At 43.9% G+C, this 16,108-nt stretch overlaps 1 pseudogene; it reads left to right on the top strand.

Annotated features, from left to right (window-relative positions):
• Window positions 1-498: 498 nt before the first annotated feature.
• Window positions 499-16,108, top strand: LOC139262611 (ferritin heavy chain-like; annotated as a pseudogene).

Here is a 16,108-nt window from a genome sequence, read left to right on the forward strand (position 1 = left end):
AGGGAGGGGAGCGCAGCGTGGATACAGGGAAATAATGTAAAATTTTTAGTTTTTTTGTTAGTTTTGTCGTAATGTGGATCTGAAAGTTTATTCCCCCTTATAAAGGGAGCACTTATGGTTTAAGTGTTTCCGATAGCTGAATTAAACATTCCAATTAATTAGCCCAAAGAATAGAGAATCCAATTAAACCTGTGACTCTGGATATTTGAACTGTGTTTGAGAATAGTTCGGACAATTGAGATCCTCATTGAGATGTCAACCAATGATGCTCATTCTTCAAAGATCTGACTGGCTCTGGGAGTCCATCTCCCTCCTCCCTTTACTTGATTGGTGCTCTGAGAAGATGCAACTTCTGATTGGGTATTGATCACTGTCACTCATCATCAAGAATGCCACACCCTGGATTATCCCTCAGTATAAATATAGGTGTTTGATATTAGTGAAATATTACCTTTGTACTTCTACAAAGTTTTTACTTTGGAAAAATAAAATATTAAGATGGTTTTTCAAGTGTGTCAAAATTACCACCAGGACTGTGAGGATGCTGTCAACAAGCAGATCAACATGAAGCTTTCTTTCTCCTATGTTTATCTCTCTATGGTGAGTTTTGTGTTTTTTGCCACTTTACAATGGAGACTATGTAATGTGAATTTATGAAATCCTGTGCTGTACACAGCTCACCTCTTGCTCTCTTTCTGTCCACCCTGCCTTCCCACCCCACCCCAGCCTTGAATCTATGCAGTGAATTCACTTTTAAAGCTATAATATGATACAATTTATCTTAATTTGTATTTGTTAACAAATTCTCTCTGTTCCTTGTATCATCTGATTATCTTGATTCTTTCTTTTTCCTGGAATCTTGAGCTTGATTAAGTTTATTTGGAATACATTCTGCACACAATGCAAGGAATTCAGAATTAGTATCCTCATTCTAAATCACTGCATGGGCTTTCCTTACCTTGCTGGTTCAATGGGTGGTGACATAAAAATAAATTTAGGCCATTTAGGAGGGAAGTCAGGAAGTATTCTTTCCCGCCAGTGTGGTGAAAATCGGAAACACTTTTTCTCCCAGCCATCCCTCACCTCCACAGGGGGAGGATGGGAGGAAAGTGTTACAAATGTTTCTGCTTCCCTCCTGTTCCTAGTGTTTCTAACCTCTTAATTTTAAGTACCAGATTGTATCCTTTTTTTCCTCGAACTTTTAGCACCAATAAAGCAAAGAAAGTTCATCAATTGTCTGCACTGTGGACTCTACCTTAACCCCGTGATCTTCAACAAGCACTTCAAATTCTGAGGGGTTCTCATGAAACATTTTTTTTTCTGTGGTCTCTGCTTCTCTGCTACTGTGCCAAATTAATGCTGCTTGTGGTAATTTTAGTTCCTTGGCATGATTGTAGCCAGTATGTTAGCATGAATGTTGTCTCAGCAGAATCACTCAACACTGTCGGTTCCCATGCCAATGCGGCCTTTATTTTGGCATGCGGGGAGGAAGCCTCAGGACTGGATCCAGGCAATTCTCTCTGATGAACAAAGAAACTCAGCGATATTTGTTTTACAATAGTTTTTTACAGTTACTCAGCCCACTTCGGCTGTTCACAATCCAATCATAACGATTATAGATTACACTTCGGTTTCTTTAACCCAATAAAATTCCCCATATACCTCAGGGGCTGTATGTTCGGTTTTGTCAGCTCGGGCTGATTAATGACCTCGTTTATGTGAGGCAGGTTCTCCCCTTATCTCTGTTCCTCGTGGCTCGGCTGTGTGAAGTCACTGATTATACCAGTGTACTATAATGGTTCGTTATAATTATCTTGTATCCAAGGCATTCCTGGTAGTGGGCCTCACATGGTCATTGCTCAGTCATTGCTCGAGTTCATTACTTGACTAATTGAGTACCCATCATGCCTGGACAGCCATTTTGTGTGTCCACTTTAAACTTGAGTTTAGATATATTCAGCAGGTGCCTAATGCCTAGTGTTTTGATATATTCAGCAGGTGCCTAATGCCGACAACAATTCTCCCCCCCACCCCCCCCCCCCCCCTTCGGTAAAGGGACTAGTCCTAGTCCCCCTTTAACCGACCGTCCTACTTTTATTAGATTTTGTGCACGGCCTGGTACTCCCTGCCTCAATGTGCTGGCGAGTCATGTGGTTTCAGGAGTCCCGGTTGCTTAAATCAAATTAACAAAGGCCAAATCCTCCTGCTCCTTTATTAGACAGGCTTGTTTAGTATTTGGGGACCGGTCATGGGTCCCTCTTCGTCGTGCTGGGTGCCTGCATGCCTGGCAGGCCATTCTGCCCCATGTTACTACTAAGATCAATTGTATCCCGACCGGTATGTGTGAAATTATTTGAATCCAAGGATGGATGTTCACATTTATTCCCCAGTCCCAGACCTTTCTCCACCAACTCTGACTTTGTAAGTCTACTTCGATATCTTCTTTCAGTACATTGATTTTAGTTTGCAGTTGGTGGTAGAGCTTTACGGATTGACCCACCCTGAGTGTCAATTCTCGTAATACTTCGGTTCGATGTGGGATCGGGACCTGCTCTGACTCGTCATAATCCTGCAAACGATCGTGGAGCTGATCGGTTACATAAATAACTTCAGGCTTCCAGTGCCTAACCTGGGTGATATGCGCTTGCCCGATTGTGACAAGTCGTAGTGGTGCAAAGCAAATGTTAGGCTGTGGTATCGGGCACTGCAGGTCATTATACCGGTATGAACGCTCTGTGGTAGAGACGCAGTATCTTCCCTTCCCTCTGTAACCTACCCTCGCGAAGTGCCTGTGTGCGGGCACTATTTCTAGTACACACCTGTCGGTTCGGTTAAACCCGCACTCATCTCGCTCACCTCGGCCGACTGGGTGAGGGCATACTGTGATCTCCCCATTTGCTTGCATTCTGTTAGGGAGATCCTGGTTTCTCCTCATCTCAGTCCCAAATGGCTGACCCCTTATCCTGAGACTGACTCCTGGTTCTAGACTCCCCAGCCCGGAGGGGAAACAGCCTCCCAGTATCTAAGCTGAATTATGTATGTTGTATGTCGTTTCGACGAACGGCGGAGGTGCTGGTCAGATAGTAACGTATGGAGACATTTTCCCGTATTACTCCGATATTCTCTAGTTGGTACAGGGGGGACGGCCCTGAGTCTGGCGTGGCGATAGGGATCATCAGGACTATCCCTATCCCAGTATTGCTACCCATCTGGCAATCTGGAATTGCTGGGTGTACTCTGGTCAGTCCCTTCAGAGTACAATTATCCTTTGTCCCCCTCTGCTTAGCCAACTGAGCTAAATGTGAACTGTCTATCCAATCGGGTACTTCCCTGCGTTGGATCTGGTCGAGATTGTGGCGGATCTGTCCCACCATCCACAGACCATAAGCGTGACAGAGTTGCCCCAGTCTTTGCGTTCCTGTATCTTCTTTTTCTCTATCAATGAGGTGATTGGTTTTGGCGTGAGCTTCCAGGACTGAGATGCCATCCAACTGGATTTCGGCACCCTCCTTTCCTAGGTTGGCTTGGTCTTCCTGGTTTTGCTCCACTCTCTAATAACTTAACCCCTTCATCACCCCTCTAAGCTGTTCCACCCTCTCATTTAACCCTTGTATATCTATCGAGTTTACTACGGAGGCCCCTGTATTGAAACCGGTAGCAACATCATTAACTATTCCCCTCTTTATCCTGGGGGCTGACCCCTGTCCTCGGAATCTACTGGCACCCATTGCATCGGCAGCCTGCTGCATTACAACTTTACTTAATACATTGTACATTTTCCTTGACTGACTGTTCTGTCTAGTATTCCGGCATCTGGATGCCTGAAACATTGATCAGGACAGGCACAATTTCATGTTTAACATTATCATACAACAATTCCCCTTCGTTGTACATTACAATCCTATTTTCTGGTCCCTCAGTAGTTATGTGACAAGGCAGTTCCTCGGGCAATGTAGTGGTTCTTATGGGGCACAGTGTCGGAGGGGGTGAGAAGCATACATGCAATGATATTGCAGCCGCCCCCACCTCGTAGTACCCACGCAGCCCCACTTTCTTTTTGCAGATGCCTGATTGCTGGGACTGTCCCGGAGGTGCGCAAATTATGCCGAAAGTACATTCATCGGGCCCTTTGACATCCCTCTGTTTAATGCAGCTGCTCCTTATACCCATGGAGCACTGTACACATACCCTGTTCTTATTAGGATTCACTTGTAACCATGCATTATAATAAGTCCTGTCCTTGCTCCAGTCCTTGGCTGCTGGGATGCACATTCCATCCGTTAAATTAAACAAGACTCCATAGTTCATGTAGTTTATTTCCTGAGTGCGCTGCAATCCGTTGGTATCATCCAGTGTTTGCGTGGGTCTTGAGGTTCCCAGTATCATGAGTCCCCAGAGTCGAAGTCACCACTGCGGTCCCATCTTGGTGAGTGTTTTATCTGAAAATTTTAAACCGATAGCCTGGTTGTCACCAGGTGTTAGGTTCTGGTCTACTTGTGTCGTTGTCACTCTGTGGAATCGGAGGTAAGGATTAGGTTAACCATATTCTTTATAGTCGTACCATCTCTATCACTTCATGTCCCTGTCTGGGCTGCTGTCGGTTTTGCGTATGAGCCTGCTGTGCTCGAGCCTGCGCGATGACCCATCTAAATATTATCCAAACTCCAATCAACACCAATGCCACCATTATTCCTCCAAACATCGCTGTCTGCTTTACCGTTAGGTTGGGTTTGTGGACTACACCTACCCACTGTGGGGTACATTGGCTCTATTGCCATAGGTGATGGTGCTATGGCTGTGTACTGCACTATCCATCTAGTCCTGTTTTTTAAAACATCTCTTCCAGCTTGTTTATCTTAGCTTTTAACTCTTGACCAGCTTGTTCCGTTTTATTTTTATTCTGAATATTCCACCATTTCCTCTGTCTGTCAGGTGAGTCTTCTTTCTTTTAAGAAATCCAAATTAATAATGTCTAGTATAAAACAGCTGTCAATGGAAAGGGTTAACTCCTTTACAGGTTTGTAAGAAAGCCTGATGTCATTACGTGACTTCTTGTAATCATCTGAAAATTTTTTTTTTTTTTTCCCAAGTCTTTGTGCCTTAAACTTGCTTAGAAATTAGGAATCTGTTAAACAGCATAAATCATTAGTAAAGTGGTCATAATAAAAAATCTTCTCATCAAGAAAGACAGCATTTTAGATTAAACTCCAATTTTTTTCTTAACTTCTAATTCAAGTACTTGCCAAATAATTTTTTTAAAAAATTGATTTAAGACAAGACCACACATTTTTAATAGCTATTTTGTTTACTGAAATTCAATTTTGTTTTTTTTTAATTTCTCTCGCAGCACAAAATCTAAACATCTGTGCCAGTTCCATTTTCCTCAAGAATTTAAAAATTCAGTAAGATTCTCCAATTCCCAGTTTTTTTTTCTCTTTCTGTGCTGAGTTCGCAAAGCTTAGATCTTTTCTCCTCGTTCTCTTCAAAACCCTCCTGCTTGTTTAGACTGTTCGGGACTTTTCTTGATAAACACTGTCCATTTTGCAAATCTTTTCAAAGTGCATTGAAACTTTCTCATAATTTAAAATCTTTATCAATGTAGAGTGTCTTTTACCTCCCATTTTTTTATTCTTTTTCTAATTAAACCAATATCGTTTTCACAGCAAACATCAACCAGTATTTAGTTTTGTCTTTCTCCATCACAAACACATTTTTTTTTTCAGCACATATTTAGTCCGTTACATTTTTTTTCAGATCTCCTTTCTTCAAATTAGGTTTTGTATTCTAAACGGAGGGCTCGTGACTTCATAAATTTGTTAATTTAAAATCATTTGTTTACTTTCAAAGTGTCGTCTTTATCTTTTTCTTTTCTCCATGACTAGAATGGAGTCCAGCAATTAGGTTTTGAGGGCTGCTTTTTGTGATCTCAAAATGCTCCAGTTTCAAAATCGTTAAAATGTCTCTGCTAAACTGCTAAAGCTTGCTGTTTTTAACATTTTTCAAAAGTCCCTTTTACACCTTTGCAGATAGCTCGCCACTCGCCCAGGAGTTTGACCTGATCCCTGAAGGTATTTCTAGATTGTTTCCAAACCTTTTAGTTTTATATCTCCTTTTTTTCCTTTAAGAGATCAGATTTAATTTAATTTTTTTTGAATCCACCTCAGTATTTTGCTGTGCTTTCTCTGAATATCTCAAAATCCCAATTCAAACTTTGTAATTTCAATCTTTATTTAAAATCTTTTTTTGAGCTAGAAGTTTTTTTTTTTATAAAGGCATTCTTTATCTCATTCCTAGACTAAATTTATGTCTTTCAACCCAATGTAATCAATCATTGCATGTTTTCTTTCGACAAGTGAGCGTGTCAAATAAATTATTTTTTTTAAACCACTTGGACCATGTATTTTTTTATCTTTTGCTCAACAAACCTATCCTTTGTATATTTCCTAGCTCCGTAAATTATCATCCAAATAAATCCACATCTGTGTTTCTAACTTAAAATGTCTTAAAACTTCCCACATACAGGACAACACAAAGGGTTAAAAAAAACTTTCACTCTGTTTAGAAAAGTGGGTGGAGTTAAAATAAACAGACACTTGCATTCCTCTTCCAACCAGGCTTTCGGAAACATGAAAACAAAAAAATTCATTCGGCAGTCAAGAAATCACAAGGACTCAACAACATTCATTCACAAGTCTCTCTCTCCATTCAACAAGCTTATTAATTTTTTTTTTTGGCAGGCTCTATTCTTGGATCCGTACTTCACTTAAGATAATCACTATCGTTTTTTTTTTATTTCATGCATATTGATTTACTTCCTCTGTTAGTTTTACGTGGGCTCACAGTATCAAAACTACAGCCTTTTCATTTTTATCTTTCTTTTCCTTCTCCCACCATTTCCGCTGGTCTGCTTGCAGGTCCTGAGGATCCCACCCTGCTCTAATCATTTTCTCGATTTTTGTTTCTTTTGTTTTTCTGCCAGGTGGCGGGTAAGGGACCCTTCTGATCCCCACTTGGTTATTTGTTTTATTGGCTATACCTGGGTAGGACTAGAACCATTAGGAATCTACTCTCGGAGGTCTGCTTTCTACCTAGCGTAACTTGTAGTAGACCGTCTCCTGGCTACTCTCAGGTCACAAGTTCTGCTGTTGCACAAACTTATTCAAGTCTTAACGCGTTTAAGCAATTCCCGCAGTGCTCTACGTATCCTTAATGACTACCTACCACCGCTCTGCCCGTTGGTCCGACCCTGTTGACAGGTTTGGATTCCGTTAGCCACTGTACACCGGGGTATATTTCAAATTACACTAATGAGGCCGGAAGATGTCTTTCAGTATCACGATCCCACGGTCCAAGTGTGTTCCCGGCACCTACTTAGTTCCTGGCCATCACGTGGGACTAAAGTCCTCTTAATTCAGGCTCAGGCTAGGTGTTTGAGATATTGGACTGTCTCCTCGTGTTGATCTTCCAGCATCCACCTTCCGCACCGTTATAAAATTTTGTTTAAGGTATACTCACCCGGTTTCTCCAAGAGCACCACTGTTAGCGTGAATGTTTTCTCAGAAGAATCACTCAACACTGAGTCGGTTCCAACGCCAATGCGGCCTTTATTTTTGCATGCAGGAAGGAAGCCTCAGGATTAGATCCAGGCACTTCTCTCCGACGAATAAAGAAACTCATCGATATTTAGGTTTTACAATAGTTCTTTGCAGTTACTCAGCCCACCTCGGCTGGACACAATCCAATCATAACTATTATAGATTACATATAGGTTTCTTTAACCCAATAGAATTCCCCATATATCTCAGGGGCTGTCTGTTCGGTTTTGTCAGCTCGGGATGATTAATTACTATGTGAGGCAGGATCTCCCCTTATCTCTGTTCCTCGGGGCTCGGCTGTGTGAAGTCACTGATTATACCAGTGTACTATAATGGTTCATTATAATTATCTTGTATCCAAGGCATTCCTGGTAGTGGGCCTCACTAGGTCATTGCTTGGTCAGCCCCAGTTCATTACTTGACTAATTGAGTACCCATCATGCCTGGGCAGCCATTTTATGTGTGGCCACTTTAAACGTATGAGTTTAGATACATTCAGCAGTTGCCTAATGCCTACAACACAGTAAAACTCAGCTAGTTTTTCTCTGTTTTTTATATACAATATGAATTCTGCACTGTGACTCGATCTCTAGTTTAGGAAGTTGCTTTGACTGCCAATACTGCCCCTCAACTAGCCTGTACAAAATGTATTTGGGTTAATAAAGTAGTATTATTGGAGCATGCTACTGGTGACCAGGGTATAAATCTTGTGGCAACTCCTTCTCTAATTTCCAGAGCTACAATGAATATAGGGTGCCAAGATTAAGGTTCCAGTTTTAAGCATGTTCAATCAAAGCTGAATTGGTGATTATGGAGTGATTCAGCACAGGAGGCCATTCAGTCCATTGTGCCTTGCTGAATGTTGGGTGGAGCGATACAACGGTTTCCATAGCCTGCAAATTTTTCTAAATCACGCAAGAGGATGAGACTGGGGAATTAGTAATGGGCAACATAGAGATGGCAGAAAATCTGAACAAATATCTTGTATCTGTTTTGACAGTAGAGGACAGTAACAACATTCCAATGGTGGATAGTCAAGGGGCTATAGAGGGGAGGTACTTAATGCAATAACAATCACCTGATGAGTTAGGACTCAGTAAGATAATTGGGCTAAAGGCAGATAAATGTTCCTGATGGCTTGCATCCTAGGGACTTTAGAAGTAGTGGCAGGGATTGTGGATGCATTGATTGTAATTTACCAAAATTCCCTGGATTCTGGGGAGGTCCCAGCAGATTGGAAAGCTGCAAATGTAATGCCCCTATTTTTTTTTTTTTAAAGTAGGAAATTATAGACCAGTTTGCCTAATATCTGATTGGAAAAATGTTGGAGTCCATTATTAACATAGCAGCAGGGACATTTGGAAAAGTAAAATTTGATCAGGTAGAGTCGGCATGGATTTGTGAAGGGGAAGTGGTGTTTGATATATTTGCTGGCATTCTTTGAGGATGTAACGAACAGGGTTGATGTGAACCAGTGGCTGTGGTGTATTTGGACTTCCAGAAGGCATTTGACAAGGTGCCACAAAATTACTGCACGATGAAAGTTCACAGGCTTTGGGGGTAATATACTAGCATGGATAGAGGATTGGCTAAAGAACTGAGTCGGGATAAATGGTTCATTCTCTGGTTGGCAACCAGTATCTAGTAGGGTGCTGCAGGGATCAGTGCTGGGACCCTAACTATTTACAATCTATATATTACACTCTGTCCCTCCATCCAAGTCTGTAACGTAGCCTAGTTTGTTGTTCCTCCCAACTTTGTCAGTGATGTGTGAGAACACACATCTGCAAAAGGACATAGGCAGGCTAAGTGAGTGGGCAAAAATTTGACTGTTGGAAAGTGAGGTCATGCACTTTAGCAGAAAAAAAAAATCAGAGCAAATTTTTATTTAAATGGAGCAAGATTGCAAAGTGCCACAGTACAGCAGGAGTGGTGGGGGGTGAGGTGCCTCTATTCAATGGAATTCAGAAGAATGAGGTGATCTTATTGAAATGTATAAGACTGAGGGGGCTTGACTGAGTGGATACAGAGAGGATGTTCCCGCTGATCAGGGAGACTACAACTAGAGGCATGATCTTGGAATAAGGGGCTGCCCATATAGAACTGAGAAATTTCTTGAGGGTTGTCAATCTGTGGAATTTGCTGCCTGAGCTGTGGAAAGCTGAGACATTGAATAAATTTAAGACTGTAATACAGTTTCTTAAATGCTAAGGGATTATGTGGGGATGAGTCCATGATCAGATCAGCCATAATATTAAATGGCGGAACAGGCTTGGAGTTGTAGGGTCTACTCTTGTTCATATTTCTCATGTTAAGTTGCCCTATGGCTGGAGCTGAAATTATCCAATGTCTTTACCAGGTTAGTTGAGTAGGTGCTAGTTTCCATAACTATACATACAAGTTCAGTGAGACTGAGCCCTTAAAGCAAGAAAAATGAGTGACTTCATGTACAGTGCCCATGATGATTGGTGTGCCATGGAATAATCAACTACTCTTCTGATCCCTCCGCAGTCCTTCTACTTTGACCGGGATGATGTTGCCCTGCGTCACTTTGCTGAGTTCTTCAAGGAGCAGTCACATGAGGAATGTGAGCATGCTGAGAAACTGAAGGAATTCCAGAATCTGCGTGGAGGCCGAATCATCTTGGCAGACATCAAGGTTTGGCTCCATAAACGAGGGGCCTTCTGTTTGGCTCCCCTTAGACTGATTGTTCACAATACATTGTAAAGGAGTTGGTTACAATTTACAGCACAGGAAGCAGCCATTTGGACAAACTGGTCCATGCTGGTGATCAGCTTCAGATGTCGTCCTCCCACCTTGCTTTATCCAGCAACATATCGTTCTATTCCTTTTTCCCTCATGTACTTATTTAGTTTCCCCTCAAATACATTTATGCTATTCACCTCATAAATTTGACACCGGTCGTTGACTCAATGCAGTAATTCAATATTCTAACACATTGGTTCATGGTAACCTAGACTTCTGATTGCAATTTTTTCATCCTCAATTTCCTTCAATACTGTCCTATTTCCAAACCTGTTTTTACTGCTTGTACTATTACATATGTGCCACCAGAGGGCACTGCAGTCAGACTTGCAGGTGACCTGCACAGGTGTGCCAGGCCCAGTATAAAAGGCAGGCCAACAGGTGTGATTCTCACCACTCGAGTTCCATTTATGTAAAGTCCTGTCCCCTTAGTACAGATTCTCACAAGGCATGTAGTGAAGTCAAGGTCACTCTGGACCTGCACCTTTATTTCACAGCTCTGGAATGCTGCACTTGCTTGAGACCTGTGCTTGTATAACCTGTCTCTTGCAAGTGCACCCCTGGTGGTAAGGTATGCTGGTGGTTACAGGTCATATCTTATTAGTCATGTATAGTATGTTAGGATACAGTTAGAAAAAATAATGTAAGATACATGACATCACCCTCCCCAAGGTCTTATTGTCTTTATAGGTTCAGTCTCTCAGGTGGTCTACACTCTCTCGTGTGGAGCGTCTGAGTTGTGGTTCAGTTGTTTGCCTTGGTGTCTGTTTATCTTTGGGTGTGGTTGCTGGTATCTCACCTTGGCTGTCTGTTGCAATTGCGCTTTCCTCAGGTTGTTCCCTCTGTCCACCAAGTGTGATGCGAGTTCCACATTGTAGTCTGCCTCTGGTTCTGCATTGTTGTTGGTAAATCTGCTTTTTACTTGGTCTACATGCCTCCGGCAGGTTTTGCCATTGTCCACTTGTACTACCAGTAGCCTGTTTCCTTCCTTGCCCATTACTGTCCCTGCAAGCCATTTGGGACCCCTGCCATAGTTTAGTACAAACACTTTGTCCGCTATCTCATTCCATCTCCCCCTCGAATTTCTGTCATGGTACTCAGTCAGCTTAAGCGCTTTGCCTCAAGAATTTCGTGGATGTCTGGGAGGATTAATGAGAGCCTTGATGAAATGGACTTTAAAAACAACAGTTGCGTGGGGGGGATCCCAGTCAGTGAGTGCGGACGAGATCTGTATGCCAGCAGCAGTCGCAACAGGCGACCCTGCAGCGTGGGACCTTGGATTTTAAGCATGCCTTATTTAATGATTTGCAATGCTCTCTCCGCCTGGCCGTTGGAGGCCGGCTTGAACGGTGCTGTCTTGACGTGATTTATGCCATGGTCAATTATAAAACCTTGGAATTCTGTGCTGGTGAAGCACAGGCCATTGTCACTGACAAATATGTCAGGGATTCCGTGCATTGCAAACATGGTTGCAAGGCTCTCCACAGTGGTGGAGGTTGTGCTCGAGTTTAAAATGGTGCATTCAATCCACTTTGAAAATGCATCTACAACTACGAGTAACATTTTGCCCATGAATGGGCCCGCATAGTCTACGTGCACCCGTGACCATGGTTTGGTAGGCCAGGGCCAGGGGCTCAGGGAAGCCTCCCTGGGGGCATTGCTGAGTTGGGAACAAATGGTGCACCTTCGGATGCAGAGCTCCAAGTCTGCGTCAATACCAGCCCACCAGACGTGGGATCTGGCTATAGCATTCAAAACGGTCCCTGGGTGCTTGCGGTGGAGCTCCCGGACAAATGCCTTTCTGCCTCGCAGAGGCAGTCTGCTTGTAGTGATAGCTCATGCATGCACCTGTGAAAGGGTTTTAATTCCTCGGGGCAGGCATCGCAAACCTCTGCCCAGTCACTGGTTAGGACATATCTTTTTACTAAGGATAATGTGGGGTCGCAGGCCATCGAGGCTCTGATTTGGCAAGCCGGCATGGGCAATCCTGTGGATTCAAAGCATTGATTGCCTTGACTATCTCTCAGTCCTGTTCGTGAGACCCTTCTGTGGTCACCAGGGGTAGCCTGCTGAGCGCGTCGGCACAGTTGTCTGTGCCTTATGGTATAGTCGTAGGACGCCAGTATGAGTGGCCACTGTTGAATTCGCGCTGAGACGTTGGCGTTTATTGCCTTTATCTTGGATAGGAGGGACGTGAGGGGCTTCTGGTCGGTTCCTAACGCGAACTTGAGCCCGAAAAGATATTGGTGCATCTTTTTGACACCGCACATGCACGCGAGCACCTCCTTCTCTACCATTCTGTACCCGTGCTCCACCCGCAAAAGTGACCTGGAGACATAAGCTATGGGTTGTAATTTGCCCGCACTATTGACCTGTTGCAAAACGCACCCAACCCCAATAGATGACGCATCGCATGTGAGAACTAACTTTTTACTTGCGTCAAAGAAAGTCAAAACACTGTTGGAACACAAAGTTGTGTGCCTTATTGAGGGCAAGTTCCTGGGCATCCCCCCCCCCCCCCCCCCCCCCCCACCAGAATCAATCGCACCCCTTCCTGAGTAGCACGTGGAGAGGCTCCAGCAGCGTGCTTAAGTTCTGCATAAAGTTCCCAAAATAATTGAGTAGCCCGAGAAAGGCATGCAGTTCTGAGACATTCTGGGGCCTGGGTGCCAGGCGAATTGCTTCTGTATTGGACTCTCTTGGGCGGATTCCATCAGCAGCCTGATCCTTCTGCCCAAAAATTCAACCTCTGGTGAGAAACAGGCACTTGAATTTCTTGACTCATCTGCCTACCCGATCCAACCGCTTTAATATTTCCTCCATATTAGAGATGGGAGTCTGTCCCTACCAGTGATTAATATGTCGTCTTGAAATACAACTGTCCCCGGGATGGACTTGAGCAGACACTCCATGTTGCGCTGGAATATGGCAGCTGCTGACCTGATGCCGAATGGGCATCGATTGTACATGAAAAGGCCTCTGTTGATGGTGGTGAGTAGCTTGGATTCCTCGGTCAATTCTTGTCATATATGCAGATGTGAGGTCTAGTTTTGAGATGTTTACCTCCAGCCAATGTGGCAAATAAGTCCTCCGCTCTGGGCAGCGGGTACTGGTCCTGTTGGGAGACTCTGTTCATGGTCGATTTGTAGTCCCCACAGATTCGTATGGATCCATCAGGCTTCATGACTGGGACAATGGGACTTGCCCAGTCACTAAATTCCACAGGTGATATAATGCCTTCCCGCAGAAGCCTGTCTAGTTCGTGTTCCATCTTTTCCCTCATCACATAGGGTACAACTCTGGCCTTGTGATGGACCGGTCTACCATCCTGTGTGATGTAGATTTTGACTTTGGCCCCTTTGAACGTGCCCACACCTGGCTGAAAGTGATGTTCAAATCACTTTATAACTGAGCAGGAGGTCCGTCCCTCTAATGATATGGCATGGACATCATTCCATTTCCAGTTTCGTTTTGCCAGCCAGCTTCTCCCCAGCATTGCAGGGGGGGGGTCCTCCAAGGACAATCCACAGGGGAAGTTGGTTCACTGTCCCTTTGTGTGTGACAGATCATGGCGCTGCCAAGGACTGGTATGATTTCTTTGGTATAGGTCCTTAGCTTGGTGTCGAACCTTGAGTTTTGGTCTTTTTTTTAATGCGGCCACAGTTGTTGAAATTGTTGTGTGCCCGTGAGATTGATTCGCTCCTGTATCCAGCTCCATGTTGACAGGTATCCTGTTGAGTAGGACCTTCATTATAGGAGGTGTCCTGTTGTAGGAGCAGCAGCCATTGATCGTGTTGACCCGCTGCACATCAGTGTCCCGGGTACTGTCCCCACCGTCTTCTGGTCTGCTTTCCGACCCATATGATTCGTATATCAGTCGAGCTGTTTTTTTTGCACATGTGGGCCAAATGCCCTATATTTTCACAGTTCCTGCAAACAGCCTGCTGAAATCAACAACCCCTTGACGAGTGCCCACCCTCACCTCCAGCACAGACTGCTTCCATTGTTCCCCAAAGAATGAGCTGTGTCTGGCTGATCTCTTGAGCTTCTCCTCAGTTTGTCGTTGTTTGTTCGCATTGTGGATTGATGAGGTGTGAACAGCCGTTTCTGTGGCCCTTGATGGTTTCTGGTGCCACTGCCTGCTGTCGAGAGCTTGTTCTCCCGGTTTTGTCTGTGGGGGTAGCAGCTTGTTTACTGTTGTGACCAACTTGTTTTGATATTTCGTTAGTTGTCGTACCTGCATTGTAAATCAACCTCGTTTCTTCTTCCCCCTACCAAGAATGTCTGTGCAACCAGTGCTGCTGCCTCTAAGGTCAGGTTCTTGGTCTCGATGAGCTTTCAGAATATGCCTGCATGGCCTATTCCTTCAGTGAAAGTCTCAGCATTTCTCTCCTCAGTTCATCGGAGAACTCACAAACGAGCCAACCTCAAGTTCCGCCACGAAGTCGGGTATGCTCTGGCCCACACAGCATCTGTAGTTGGAGAACCTGTGTCTGGCCATGTGCAGGCTGCTCGCTGGCTTCAGGTGGTCTCACCAGTGTGCTCAATTCTTCAAATGACTTGCTTGCTGGTTTCTCGGGTGCCAGCAGATTCTTCATAAAAGCGTATGTTTTCGAGCCACAGCTGGTCAAGAGATGGGCTCTTGTTTGCTTTGTCGTCTCCTAACCAGTCTTTGGTTACAAAGCATTGCTGGAGCCTTTCTGTAAATTCCTCCCAATTGTCTCCAGCATTGTACTTTTCATCTGATCCGTTCGCCATTCTGTGGATTCTGTAATCCCGTAACTTATCACCACTATAGTCCTGTCCCCTCAGTACAGACTAACACGAGGCATGTCATGAAGTCCAGGTCACTCTGGACCTGTACCTTTATTTCACAGCTCTGGAATGCTGCACTTGCCTGAGACCTGTTCTTGTATACCTGTCTCTTGAAAGTGCACCCCTGGTGGTAAGGTATGCTGGTGGTTACAGGTCATCTTATTATTCATGTATAGCATGTTAGGATACAGTTATATATAATGTAAGATACATGACACATAAAATGGACTAAGGTCACTACAGTTAATGTACAATACATTGCCTCGTGGAGTCATTATCAGAGCATCTAAAGACACAAAATACTTGTTTTGTTTTAATCTGACTTTCCTCTTCAGAAACCAGAGCAGGATGAGTGGAGCAATGGTCTGGAGGTCATGCAGAGAGCTCTGTAAATGGAGAAGAATGTGAACCAGAGTCTGTTGGATCTGCACAAACTCTCCACTGGGAGCACTGACCCTCATGTAAGTTCCTAATGCTTCAATGTGGGCTTTTGGGTAAGTTGCTGTCCTTGAACTTAATTTAAAAAGATCTCTGTGCCCAATAGCTTTGTGTTGGTCTATTTTTGGGGGTAGATATTGTAAATTAGTCTGATCCCAGCACCTTTTTGTATAGCAAGTTTTCATCTAAATGATGCAGTAATTACATTGCACCAATTTCAATTGCACCACTGAACTATCCTCAGTCCAAGAGGACTAAAATTCAAACTCTCAAGCAGTAAGCTCCAATATTCCTTGATATCTGCTACTGGCCATAACTCCTTTCTGTTTCTCCTTCAGTTGTGTGACTTCCTGGAGACCCACTACTTGGATGAACAAGTGAAGATGATCAAGAAGCTTGGCGATCACATCACCAACCTGAAGAGACTGGGAGTCCCTGAGAGTGGCATGGGAGAGTACCTGTTTGACAAGCACACCCTGGGGGAGAGTGACTAA

This window comes from Pristiophorus japonicus, chromosome 4 (assembly GCF_044704955.1).
Source record: "Pristiophorus japonicus isolate sPriJap1 chromosome 4, sPriJap1.hap1, whole genome shotgun sequence".
In the NCBI taxonomy this organism is placed as follows: domain Eukaryota; kingdom Metazoa; phylum Chordata; class Chondrichthyes; family Pristiophoridae; genus Pristiophorus; species Pristiophorus japonicus.